Source organism: Ochotona princeps, chromosome 20, assembly GCF_030435755.1.
Source record: "Ochotona princeps isolate mOchPri1 chromosome 20, mOchPri1.hap1, whole genome shotgun sequence".
NCBI classification, from domain to species: Eukaryota; Metazoa; Chordata; class Mammalia; order Lagomorpha; family Ochotonidae; genus Ochotona; species Ochotona princeps.
In genome coordinates this window covers 25,853,653-25,867,834 of record NC_080851.1, presented here as the reverse complement: position 1 = coordinate 25,867,834, position 14,182 = coordinate 25,853,653, and positions in this window count along the sequence as shown.

The following is a 14,182-nucleotide window of genomic DNA, read 5'->3' as shown; positions in this document are numbered from 1 at the left end:
CATACTTTAACACTTGTTATAAGGACAGGTCAGCTGGCACACAGCCTGAGTGGGACAGGGTATTTCAAAACGAGACACACACAATTTGGGGAAATGATTGCTCTTCTAGTAACAATCCTGCCAGCTACATTTACACTTAAGACTGCTCAGGATTCACATAGTTCCTATAAATCTTTCCAATGTTCATTCCACACTCACCTACAATTCCAAAAGTCATGATAATGATTTTTTTAAAAAAATCATTTGTAATCTCACATTTATATTTTTGCAAGACTCAGGCTCTAATATCTATTCCATTTTCTCTCCCTGTGTGTCCCTGGAGTTTCTTCTATCTTATATTTGCAATTATAGTTCAACATGCGTTGGTGACCAGATACAGTGTACTTGTGCTCCACCTATTATCCAACAAAAGTTATTTGTTGAGTCTTGTGTTTGAAGACTTCACTACAATTACACACTAGAAAACATTTTACTCAACAGCAGGCTGCACAGGATTGTGGCACCTGAGATGGTGGCACCATAAAATTCCATCACCTGACATTTGTAATCAGTTTGATGTTCACACAATGACAGAGTCATCTAGTGACCCAGTTCTCAGAACAGATTCCCAACATTTAATAATACATGACTGTGTTCATTACAAACTCACAGAATTTGAAGGAGCATGGGCCCAGTCTTTAAGTCATTGAAAGCAAGTCATTTGATAAAACCTGTTTTCATAGAGGAATGCAGACTTTATCAAAACAGTCATGAAAATAAAGCTGGAAAGGGTAGGAGGAAACTAATTTTAAACCTAAAGACAACGTTTGAATTTAGATTGTTCAGAAGTTGTTTCCTTGTGGCTATCACAGATAACTTTTTAAAATGGTTATAAGAATGGATAATTAGGATTATACAGAAATAGCTTCCTGCTAACTAGTTCTCCTACTAAGATACTATTATTGAAATTGGATATACTTAAACCTGGAATCAAAGTCATGCAGCATATTTCCTCATACCAGTTGGAGGCAGAGCCATAGCAGCTGCCATCCATCTATAAACCTCTTAAAACTAATGTCACTACAACACCAAGCCTACAAAAGCCCTCCTTTATGTCATTTGTACTTTCTCAAAGGAGATCTGGCTGCATGTTGCTTGCAATGAATTCAATTCGAAGATCTTAGTTTATTCACAATACATTCCTAGTCCTCAATACTCTTACAGCAAGCAAACTGTTCCGAGTCCCTACAATGGACTGTGCTGCATTTACACAGGACCAATCCTTGGTCCACTGTGATTTCCTCAGTTATTTTAATAGAACCTCTATTTAGAATGAGCCAACTTTGGCTGTGATTGGTTGATTTCCTACTCACAGTGAGTTTTGGTTGAAAAAATATAGTTGAGTAGGCTCCAGTGAGAAAGGGTCTCTATCAAGGATATAAGGATTAGCTCTGATGCCCAGCCCAGTTCTGTAGCAGTTGTCAGATCAGTGAGAAATCATAAGGGTTGATCTCTGTGGCTTAAGTCTGGATGTGAGGCCACATGGTTTCCCATTCTTCTCTGGGTTTGCCTCTCTCATGCATGGACTGGTTTGTACACTCCCTCATTTGCCTCTCTGGGGATCCATCAGAGTTGGTCCACAATGATAACCTCACCTAACACCCTACCTCTGAGTGACAAGTACCCAATACCAACTTGGAGCGTCTCCAGCTTTTCATTCCATTTTCCCCAGAAAATATCAGATTACATGTTACCAGCACAACATTGTCTCTCTAGGCCATTCTGCTACATCTGGAGAGGCAGGACTATATGTATTTAAAACTCCCACTTCTGGAAGCAGAGTAGGTGATTACTAAAGAGAGGATGGGTTCATGACACAGCCACCCACTGCCTGCAACACCAACATCCCCTTTTGGAGCACTGGTTCAAGTCCAGCTGCTTTGTGTCCTATCCAACTCCCTGCTAATGCACCTGGGAAGGCACAAGAAATAGCCTAAGTATGTGGGCCACTGCTACCCACATAGGAGACCTAGATGAGGCTCCTGGATTTGGCCTGGCCCAGAAGATGGAAGAGCTCTACCTTTCAAACAAGAACCAAAACCTACAAAAGAGTCCTAAAAGTTGGTATTTCTAAAACTACCTCATATCATCGAGATGGAAGTGCAATGACAGTAGCATAAAATTAGGCATACAGTATGACAACACACATATATTGAATGAAAGAATGGTTGACAAACTCTTGTTACATTGAAAACTTAGAATGGAAACAAGCATTCATTAAAACTTACACAGAATAGGATTCAGTGTAGTAGCCTGGTGGCTAAAGTCCTAGCCTTGCATGTGCTGGGAACCCCATGTGGGTGCCAGGTTGTGTTCTGGCTGCTCCACTTCCTTTCCAGCTCCCTCTTGTGGCCTGTGAGGGCAATTGAGGATGACCCAAAGCCTTGGGGACCCTGCAGCTTTATTGGAGGCCTGAAGGAGGCTCCTGGCTCTTGGCTTCAGATCGGCTCAACTCTAGCCCTTGTGGCTACTTGGGCTGTGAGTCAGCAGATGGAAGATCTTTCTCATATCTCCTTCTCTCTAGATCTAAGTTTCCAATCAAAAATAAATATTTTTTAAAAAGTACACAGAAGTAATTTTATAAAACTAAAGGATTTTCTAGATGTTGCAGCTCAGCTTATTATAGGCAATAGTAAACTACAAAACTTAAAGGACAGGGTTTTATTTCACATTGAATTCACATGTACATTTTCCAAGAAATATCATTGTCACATTTTCTTAGACTTACATAGGTGATTCTAATGTCTTTTACTTTGTAAGGATGATAGCACAATGTCTGCCCAGAAGGCTAAGACTCCTGCCCCTCGATTTTTCTAGCCAGGTACCATGATAACAATGTGAAGAGATCTTTGTAGCAAGGAAAACAGGACAGATGTTAATCAACAAGCTTCCAAGAAAGCAATGGGAGTTTCTAGAGAAAGTAGCACAGGAGCTTTAAGTTGAGTCCAACAACCTGGAATAAGAATAGTTTAGAGTGGGTGTGACACCCACTGCTCACTATGCCCACGTCCCACATCTAACTTCCTGCTCCCTCTAGCTTCCTGCCAGGAAGCAGTGATGCCGTAAGTAACTGGGTTCCTGACACCCACAGAGCAGACTTGTGTTTTCTAGCTTCCAACTTCAGCTTCCACTCCACTCTGACCATTGGGAAGGGAACCAGAGGATGGGAAACCCTCTTCCTTCTCTCTCTGCCTGCCCTTCCCTCAAATAACTTCTAAAAAGTTAACAGCTAAGCATTTTAATTACACTTTTGTTGTTGACTTCCTGTACTAAACAAACCCACTTCTTGTGCCTGGTCTCCTTTGTCATTATAAATAAACTTCGGGTGGTGTGGGAAGACTTTCTGGATGGCTGTCTATGCAACTCTGCCCACTGCCACCTCCTCCCCTAAAGCCCTCTTTCCACCAACCCTATCCACCCGACTCCCACAAGAGATCCCCTGCCTCACTCCCCAGCCCTAGGCACTTTGGCTAATAATTTGCCCTTAGTTCACAGTGCAACCATGAGAACAACAACTAGATACCAGGACAGAGAACACAGAAAGAGCTGAACTGTCTCTCAAGTGGCTGAATCTAACAGACACAAAACCTCAGCGTTACCAGGAGCCATTTTATCAAAGAGCGTGTGCAGCCAGGAAGAGAAATGGAGTCAACAGATATACAAGAGACCAAAGCAGAGCTCTGGAAATGGCGGTTTCCTATTTAAGCATTTCTCGATGACTCACTGCAACCACAACCCTCCTCACCACATGGTTTCACCTTAAGATAGCCTGCAGCCCCTCCGATAGATGCCTGCTTTGACTTAAGCTAGAAACTAGATACCCAAGGTTCTGTGCCTAAATCTTCCATGAGAATCTACTTGCAGATTTCCTTCAGCACTTTGCGTCTGTACCACACCGATACAGCAAGATGATATTGCACAATCCACGCAAGGGAGTGCACTCCTTCTGCACACCTTCAGAGAACATGACACAGGTGGCCGGCCTCTAAACCAACATTCTTCAGGTATTGTAGGCTATCCATGCCTATTTCACAGTGATAAGTCAAACTCAAGTTGCTCTGCTTATGGAATGTTTACAAAACAATCATAGTACTTGCCCAGGTATGGAACTGTTCTAAACATCACTAAATGAATGGCTAAAAAACTCTTTCATTCCCTGTATGTCCTCGGGTACATAGTAAAATAAATGTAAGGAGTACACTTACCTACAAATAATACAACCTAGCTTCCAGCAGCTTGAGTAAACGGGAGTTTGTTTCTTAATAAGCAAACTGAAAACAGAATCCCTGAGTTTGGGTCATGTCAGTGCCCCTAGCTCTGTAGTACACTCTTGGCCTCTGAGAATTTCTACCTCCTGATCACAAGATAGCTGCTGAAATTCTCCATCTCATTCCCAGTCAAGGCAAAAATAAAAGGGAATGATCAGTGCCAGCAACATCCTTTTATGTCTAGAAAACTAAACAGCGACTCTCATAGAACAACCAAATTTAGCTGGGTGTTCCTGGGTCACTCCACCTCCTTTAGGCTCCGAGAAGGCCAGAAAGTTGGTCACGGCTCTTTACACTGGTGTGCACCTAAAATTTCCAACCAGTGTGCTTTATTGGGGAGACCTGAGATGCAGTTACCCCAAGGCAAACCAATGTCCTCACTCAGTGGTATACCAGGATTGTCGATGGCTGCAGCTCTGCTTTCCAAGCTCCTTGGAAAACAGATGAAGAACAACACTGCACAATGTTGTGTGCCCATCATGTCGTGAGCACAGAGACGCTAGATTTAAAAAAAAAAGTCCTTTCAACTGCTATAAATTCTGAATGGTTATAAATATGGTTCTAATTTTGTTAGTCACCAGTTGGTGTTAGCAAAATTGTGATGACTACCAAGAATTTGAAAAGATCACTGCAAAAATGCTGGATGAGAACTGATATTTAACCATTTTCAGTCTAAAATCTGACACTCAAATTTTGGCTGCTGGCAGTGAGATTAAGCTTCTCACCCTAAAATACTAAAGAATTTGAGTACTGTATCTGGATTTATAATCCTTAAATTTCAAAATATTTAGATATTTTCTTAATATAAAGGGAGCATAACAGTTTTTTTTTAGTTTCCTGCAAGCCTATTTTGATGCTTCCAAATCTGCTCCAGACCAGCACATGGTGATAGGAAGACAGAATCCTATCCTATGTGTAAAGTCATGAAAAAAGCTTGACCACAGCAACCGAGACCACCCACCACCCAGCCCCAGCATCACCATTCAAACATACTGAGGTTCTTTCAGTAGATGACAGAGAACGTAGCAGCTACCACAGTGCGTATTGCATTTCCATGAATGAATTCAAAGCATTAATTGTACATGCTTTCTGCTTTGGCTTGCATTTAAAAGTATCCCAAGATAGACTAGAACCCCTGAGCATCTCAATCAAATGAAGTCTCTCCACACTTGTATAGCTCCATCCACCAGAACACATCTCAGAGAGCGGTCCTGTGGCGCTTGTAACAGTACTGCCAAGTAATCCAGATTAAACCCCTTGCAAAGCAGCAGCCAAAACTACAGGCAGAACTGTGGAAGCTCCAGTATTTCCTTCTCAGCCTCTGAAAACAGTTGCAAGAAAAAATGTCTTGTGCAAAGTCATGCTACCTGTATTTAATGGTGCTAGGGGATTGCGGGGGGGGGGGGGGGGGGGAGAGGGTGTCTTAATTACCTTTAATTTTCTATTATGTTTACTTTACTTTGATGACATTAAATTTGTATTAATCGGACTTCCCCTCTCACTGAGTCAAGCCCTCTTTTAATACTTCTTTTATGTGGGGATGACAATGGATTCACAGATGTTTCAGATTCAGAGAAATATCCAGAGGGAAAAACTGGACAAGCAGGTGAGACTATGCAGGAAAGGTGATTTGTAGACGCTGGCAAGCGGGAGGAGAAGGAAACTGAAGCAAAATAGGTTAAGCCCATCTGCAATGCCGGCAGCCCATATGAGCCTAGTTCTAGTCCCGGCTGCCCCATTTCCAATCCAGCTCCCTGCTAATGCACCTAGGAAAGCAGCAGAAGGATCCAAGTGCTTGGGCCTCTGCCTCCCACGTGGGAGCCCCAGAGGCAGTCCCTGCCTTGCACCTGGCTTAGCCCTAGCTACTGCAGCCATGTGGGAAGTGAACCAGCAGATGAAAAATCTGTCTCTTCCTTTCTCTATAACTCTGCCTTTCTAACAAGTCAGTCTTTAAAAACAAAACAAAACAAAACAAAAAAGCAAGCTTTAAATTGCCAACAGCAGGAAGATTTTGAGGCAGGAGATGGTTTGAGGAAATTCCAGGTTATGACACATCGTTTCCCAGGACACAAGGTGCTGTAACATCCTTCTCTGTGTTCCTAGGTTTGCAGGCAATTAACCAGAGGCAAGCACCAAGAAAGTCACAGCTAAGCGAGCTTACCCTCCTGTCAAGCACATGTTTCAGAACTAGGAAGAGCATAGCTTTGGTTTCAGACCCCCTGGGTTCCTATCTCTGCTCCATCACTTTCTAGCTGTATGAAACCAGGCAGTGTCCTAAACTCATTCTCTCGCCTACTTAATTTACAAGATGAGGCTAACCATTGTATCTATCCACAGGGTTGCTGGGATGATTACATGGGGAAAAAAGGTGTGAACAGATAAATACAGTCCTTAGACTCATTATTGACATAGGAAATCCAATTTAGGTACTCCTTGGTGAAAATATTTGTAATTTCAGAGTTAATAATGGATGTTTTGAATCAATATTACAGATACAAATACGTTGTAGGCACACACAAACACACATCCTTTCTTCATAGAATCAAAACCCACAGGAAGAGAACAGTCAACAACATTCCAGTGCCAGCTGCACGCGGAGTATGGTTGCCACTCAGTATCTCCTGAATGAACAAACCACAGATAAAACGCAAGGCATGGCTTCATCCTTTCCATTTCCTTCCTGGGCAATCCCAGGAGACTAACTTCTTAAACCCATTCAGTCCAGGTGGAACGCACTCCGAACCCTTTTCACCAACCCCAACAAGGATCCTTCACAGGACTCTGTGGCCCTAAAGGATGAAAAAGCAGTACCAGAGGGAGGGTGCTTGATGTCCGAGTTACTGTGCTGAAGACAGGTGCCCAAGAGAATTAACTGGCCAGATAGCCATGCTGGAGCTTCCAGAAGTAAGAACTTGACTTCCATTGTGTTGACCCACTGAGAATGTATAGGCTTTTTAAAAAAGATTTATTTTAATTTTATTGGCAAGTCAGATATACAGAGAGAAGGAGAGACAGAGAGAATTATCTTTCATCTGCTGATTCACTCCCCAAGTGGTCACAGTGGCGGGAGCTGCACCAATCCAAAGATAGGAGCCTAGAGCCTCCTCTGGATATCCCACATGGGTGCAGGGTCCCAAGGCCCTAGACTGTCCTCAACTGCTTTCCCAAGCCACAAACAGGGAGCTGGATGGGAAGAGGGGCCACCAGTGTCCATATGGGTTCCCGGGGCATACAAGGTGAGGATTTTAGCCGCTAGGCTATCGTGCTGAGCCTGAGAGTGTAGAATTTTTAAAGTAGCAGTTAATCCCACTGAATGCCAAAGAAGAGAGAAAAGGAGAATTTACTTTCACACTTTTTGTCTAATAGCAAAAGTAACACTTAGAACTGGATGAAACATGTTGAGAGCATTTTGTCCAAATTTCTCACTCTACAATCAGGGATTGGAGGCCCACAGTCATTACAAGACTCATTCAAGGTCATACCGCTGAAACTTGACACCAGATCTCCTGACTTCTAGATCAATATTTTGTTTCTCTTTTCCTATTGGCACTAGAAATTAAACATATGTGTGATCCAAGCTTAATGCACAATAATGGAACTTTCTTGTAAAAACAAAACAGGAAAGGGGATAGGAGATGGCACTTAACCGCAAAGATAAAATTAGTTACACATTTACTGCTTTGGTTCATCCAAACGAAAATCCAACATTGTCCAAGTGACAGGGCCCATCTTTGATGTTTGAATAGGCAACTTCTCAAATTCTAGGAACTATGGACTGAGATCTGGTTACTACAAAAATAACCTTCAAACCCAAGCACTGAGTATTCAACATTAAAGACACAATGATGGCATTTACCCTGTTGTGTCATGGCCACTTCTTGACTAAATCCAAATACCATTAACTAATAAGATACTTAAATATTTAGATTCAAATTAAACTGTTTTCAAAACCAATCTCCCAAAGTCACTTAGTTCTATTTATTTAATGAAGAATTTTGAAAGTTCTTCAGAACAGTAAAGCAAAGCGTAAATTCATCAGGAATGAAACAAATTGAAAATGTGCACCATATTAAGGAACACTTTTAACTTCCTAAGTTCTATGAGTCAGTTGAAAAGTACAATGGACAAAAAGTCAGCATTTCTAAGCCTGAAAGCGGGTTCTGCCAATGGCTGTTCCCCCATGAATCTCTCCCAAAAGGCCTCAGTGACTGCACCTGTAAAATCAGGACAGCAACACACATCTCATAAGGTGTCTCTGAGACACAAGGCAAGCACCAGTGCTGTGGTAAGGACGTGTCAGTTTTGCAAAACCATGGAAAACTTTACAAACTGGCACAGGGAAAGTTCAAGTTAATTACAAAATACAGTCACTTAGTATACTGCCTATAGGAAAAGTCCAGAAAAGCTTTGGGTACTGTGGATGCTGAATCCTTTGATTTGGGACATTTCTGGAAGGATCAGGGAGAAGAAACCTTACCTAGCCATGCTGACTCGTGGGGTTTTTGTTATCACACCAACATGCTTCCCTAAGTTTACTCACTTCCTACGCAGGAGGAGCACACGGAGTCTGCACTTTCACAAAGCTCCCTTCCATCTAAGTTTTTCTCGTGGTTCACAACCAACTTAAGAACCTAGGTGAACAAACTCTTGAGTACCTTAAATCCAGAATGTGTTCCGTAAACACATTTGGATCTGCCCTGACTAGTTTGCTGGGGTTTAGTATATCAGGCACTGAAAAGAACTAAAATTTCGCCAACAATAAAATTTGACATGCTATCACAAGATTTCAACCACTCTCCCTCAAAGGGAGGGACACACACACACACACCCCAAAATGTAGCCAGGTTGAACCTCGCCTGAATTGTCTTGGTTCATCTTTACCACACAGAAGCAATGGAAAGATCCAGCAAAATACTCCTGACTTCAAAATCCACAAGCCAGTAATCATATTCATTTGTAAAATGAAGCCATCGAACAAATCAGCACAGGAGAAAGATGCCTATCAGAGGAATTTGGAAAAAAAAATCTCAAGGATTTGCATCTGCTAAATAATCTACACGCGGGACCACACAGCCTGAGGAGCCCTGAGATCAAGGGGGAGAGGAACAGCAGTGCTCTGGCTTAGCATGCAGTAGATCCGCAGGTCAACAGTAGTGCACAGTGTGGCCATAAGGGGACATTACATCGGCTCCCAAGTGATCTCAGCTCCAAGCCAGGACCAGTGAACCCAAAACCACACTGTAACAAGATCTCCAGGTCACTGCTGAGCATATCCAAGGCTGAAAGGCCTTCTTATAGTTGGAGCTTCTCCACCAGGTGGTCCTGGTTGAAGACAACTGTGCTTGAGCAGGTGCCATCGCTCGTCCACACAGTGTATCTTCTCAGTGTATTCTCATTTTGCTTCTGCGTGCTGCCTTTCTACTCCTTAGCCCAACAGAACTTCCTTTAATTCAACAGGACCACTCAGTCCAAATTTAGGTTCATTGGCCTCCATCACCAGAAGAGATTTATATTAACCATACCCTTTCCATTTTTTGTTTGTCTGTTATAAAGTAGCAACTCTGTGTTGAGAAACAACCTCTTGTATAGGGATTTCGAGAGCCCATTCACTCTTCATGCGCATAGAGTCCAACAATTCAGATCATATTACTCTACCATTTATTCCACATAAACACAAGGTACTTCGAAAAGTTAATGGAAAATGGACAGAAAATGGACAGATCTAAAACAAGAGTTTATTCTGATGCAATGAAAAATCTTTCAAGGCAAAACATACATAGGTTTCAAGAATAATTTTGCGTCAAAATAGATTTTGTCCTTTCAACTTCATTTTCCCGCGAATTTTTAAAGTGCCTTCAGACATCTAGAAATACCATGAAAAACATATTTTCTGGTAGAAAACAAGTAGTTTTGTGATTAAAGGGAAAATGAAGGAGTTTGGTGGGGGTGGGAAGGGTTCAGAAGATCAATTTTGAAAGTCGAGTTTCCATTAAGCTTACTGGGCAGCTGAAGGGTCCTAGAAATCACCAACTCCAGGGTTTTGTTTTGTTTCATTTTTTTGCCAAATGTGAGCCTAGGACCAGCAGCAGCACCTGGAGACCAGGAGACATGCCACACTCAGCACCCACTGAACGCTCTAAGTCAGAGAGACTCTCAGCGTTAAACCCTGCAGGTGACTCAAATTTGCAAACTGCTCATTGAAGAACAGGTGAACCCTGTTCAGCTGCCAGTTAACACAGCCCATATCAAAGCATCTCCACCAGACCAGCTTTCCGCCAACAGAGTCTAGGAGGCAGTAGTGATAACTCACGGTACTGGGTTCCTGCTCCCCACACAGGAGACCTGGATTGAGTCCCTGGCTCCCAACCCAGCTCTAGCCAACAAGGAGAGCCAACACACAGATGGAACCACTCTCTTGACCTCTCATAAAATTCACAACCAAAACTAGAATGTGCTTGCCATAAGCCTTTCCAACTCAGATCACTGCCGACTCTCGAAGCTGACGTAGTCCAACGCAAAGTATTGAGATTTTCCACCACACAGACAGACACCCAACATGACTGGGCCAAACTATTGCCCGTGAAAGAAAAAGCAAAATCCAAAAACAGTACCTGAAATGGGAAGGCTTGGCCCAACACAGGGGCAACAGGAGAGCGGGAGAAGTCTCGCCAAGACTGGTCCGAGACGGAAGGCTCAGAAGCAGCGCGCGCCATGGGGAGACAGCGGAAACGGAACGGCACCTCCAAGCCAGGGCCACAGCAGAAACTGAGCTCTCATCCCGCCTTCTGCCTCTTTTTATCTGGAAGGGGGCGGTGCCCTGATTGGATATGCATTTGGAGTGGTCTTGATGACGCCAGGTGCATCCTGGGAAGGTGGGCATGTCAAATCCACAGTTAAAGAGGTAGCATCACAATGCAGGGAGTACAAGCATTCCAGCTCACCTAAACTCACTTCAAACCTATGCATCCCGCAAGTGGAGGAAATATCTATTTAAGCAAAGATGTTTTTAATGCAGATGCTCTTTTATAATCAGCTAGCAAACTAGAAAATATCTAAAAGAACCCCACAGCCTCTGAGTAGCACAAGTGAAGCTGCTTTCTCAAGATTTTAACCCAGTCATTTCATTTTATTTTTATTAACAGTTTCTGATTACAAAACACTTAATAATCAGAACGGTTCTTCTGCTTCCTATAGCAGTACATCCAGCTCTCTCAGCAAATGGATATATTTCCTTCCAAGTGCTCACTATTAAAAAAAAAAAAAAAAGGTTTGAACTTCCCTTTTGGAAATCACGCAATCATGCAATTCGACCCAGCCTGATTTCTACAACAAGGGCAGCCTGGGCGCAGCTCAGGACCATGTGATTTGCATGTTCAGGAGTCTGTCACTCCAGGCTGGGGAGATGCAGATAAGTAGCATACACGGTGTCTTAACAGTGGCTCTCACTACACAGGGAAAGGCAGCACCACAGTGGTCACCGGCACCTGCTTGTCACATGTCTAGTGTCCAATGCACATCAAAGTCATGCCTTTTACAGACCAAGACCCTTCTTTCTCCTTCCTAGCCAGTTTTGCTGGTTATATACGCCATGAGATGAAAACTACCCTCTAAATCTGATAAAATATTGAAGATACATGTCCTGACAGTGTGAAGTAAGCAAATACCAAGAGAGGTCCAGTGGCTAATGAACTTGAGCAGGCTAGTCTCCAAGGACTAGGATTTCATCTAAATTTAAAGCAATCAGGTTCAAGAGACACTGCATTTGGCTGAATGTCACTTAACAAACACTAAATTTTTGTGCCTGCGCCATTGCAGTGGCAGGAAAAAGCAAAGAAAGGTGCTCTACTTCAAATGTTTCTCAAGAGCCACGTAGCGGTACGTGTGTTTACAAATACACACATACGCCTCTTAGATTCCTCCTTAGTAGAGAAACTCCCTGAAAAATTTGCTCTTCATGCTTTCTTTCTCTGAGCAAAGAAAAAAAGAACAAAACTACAAATACAACGCACAAAACCTGGAGAACGAGGGAGCAGGTCAGGTAACTTTGAGACCCTCTGCTGTGACTGACCTCCTTGAAGAGCCATTCATTCAGTCACCAATCACTTCTGGAAGACCAATTATCAAGCTTGTGATTCAGAACCTAATTTGGTTTATCTTTTCCTGACCCCAAATTCGCCATACCATAGGAGGGCTGTACCCAGGCTAGTCCTCGGTGGTATCCCATGTTCTGTTCCTGTGCCTGCAGCACACTGGGTCTTCTCTGTCTGAACGGATTAATAACCAGTTCCATGGACAGGTGAGCATGTTCCTTCTCATTCCCGGCAGACGTGGTTGTGACAAGCCCCGTTCTGATTTCCTATTCCTTCATCCTCCTCCATCCCCCTCAGTTAGGATGAGTATTTTCTAAGTTATTTTTGCTTTCAGAATAAAACTCAGATCGCCTCCTCTTCAGCGTATCCACTTCTCTGCAGACTCTCCAAAGCTCTAAGCTGCATGAGTGTAGTATTCTAACTGACCTCACCTGTTTCCATCCACGCCTTGTTTCTGCTAAACTGCCAAGCCAGTTCCTTTTGTATCTCTGTTGCTATTATCTGAGAGGCAGAAAGATGAAAGACACAAACACAGACCAACAGAGCCCTTCCATCTGCTTGAGCACTCCCCAATGCCAGCAACAGGCAGGACTGTGCCAGGTTTCAGCAAAAAGCCAGGAACTCAAGCGCATCTTCCAGGCAGGAGACAGGAGCCCAACTACCTGCGCTGTCATTTGCTGACGCCTAGGGTCTGGATTAGCAGGAAGCTGAAGCCAGGGGCCGGAGTCTGCAGCAGAACTCAGGTACTCCAATGTGGAACATGCACATTTGGCTGAATCTTCATGACTGAGCCAAATACCGTTCACCACAGAAGTTCCTTCAAAAATACAGACTTTAATTCATCTGTTTCTCTCTCCCTCAACCACCTTTTCCCTTGTTTTGAACTCTGACATTCACCACAAATTCACATAGCATGCATGCACATGCATGTACACACACATGCACGCACCTGCCCAAACATGCTCTCCTGGTTCCCAGATGGCTGACAGTGTCCCTCAGGGCCCATGTGCTGGGACACTGGTTCTCAGTGTGGAGGACAGTGCCAAACTTTAAGGGGTGGATCCCAGTGAGAAGTCCTAATGCTAGAAACCTAGTTCTTGTGGCTTGATTAGTTCTCAGAAGGTTGTCGTTCTGCCTGATCTCTGACTTCATGTCTCACAACGTGATGCCTCCCTCACACACACTCCCACCTAAGGGATATCATCACCATGAGGTCCCTGCAAGTGCAATTCCATGGATGTCTGAACAACCATAAGCCAGACAAGCCTCCTCTCCGTATGAAGCTCCCATCTTCAGTATTTTTGTTATGGTAACTGAAAACAGACAACTGGCACATGTACTCCTGCCTCGATGCACACACGTCTCGTGCCTCTTTACGCAACTCCAACAAAGTCCAGACTGTGACTGGTGCATCAAGATTCTGCAGTGTCACCCCCACACTACCTGTGTCCCTAGCACCCGTCATCCTCACTGGCCTCTCCCACCTTCATGCCACGTCCGCATCCCACTCCAAGGACACTTCTCTCAGTGCTAAGCCTGAATCTCCTCTGTGATTGGGTTTTTTGGTACAGTTGCCACCGTCAGGCCTCCCTCCATCAGTCCCTCCAGTTCTGTGGCTGCCTGACCAGCTGTCACACCCTCCCAGCCCAGGGCACCTGCCCATTCTGCCACACAGCCTTTCTGCGATACTGCCGAGTGGAGTCTGCCTATTCTTACAGTGCTGTCTTCAAGCCTTTCTCATTGCGTTATTACAATATGCTTCAAATCCACATCCTATGTGTTCTC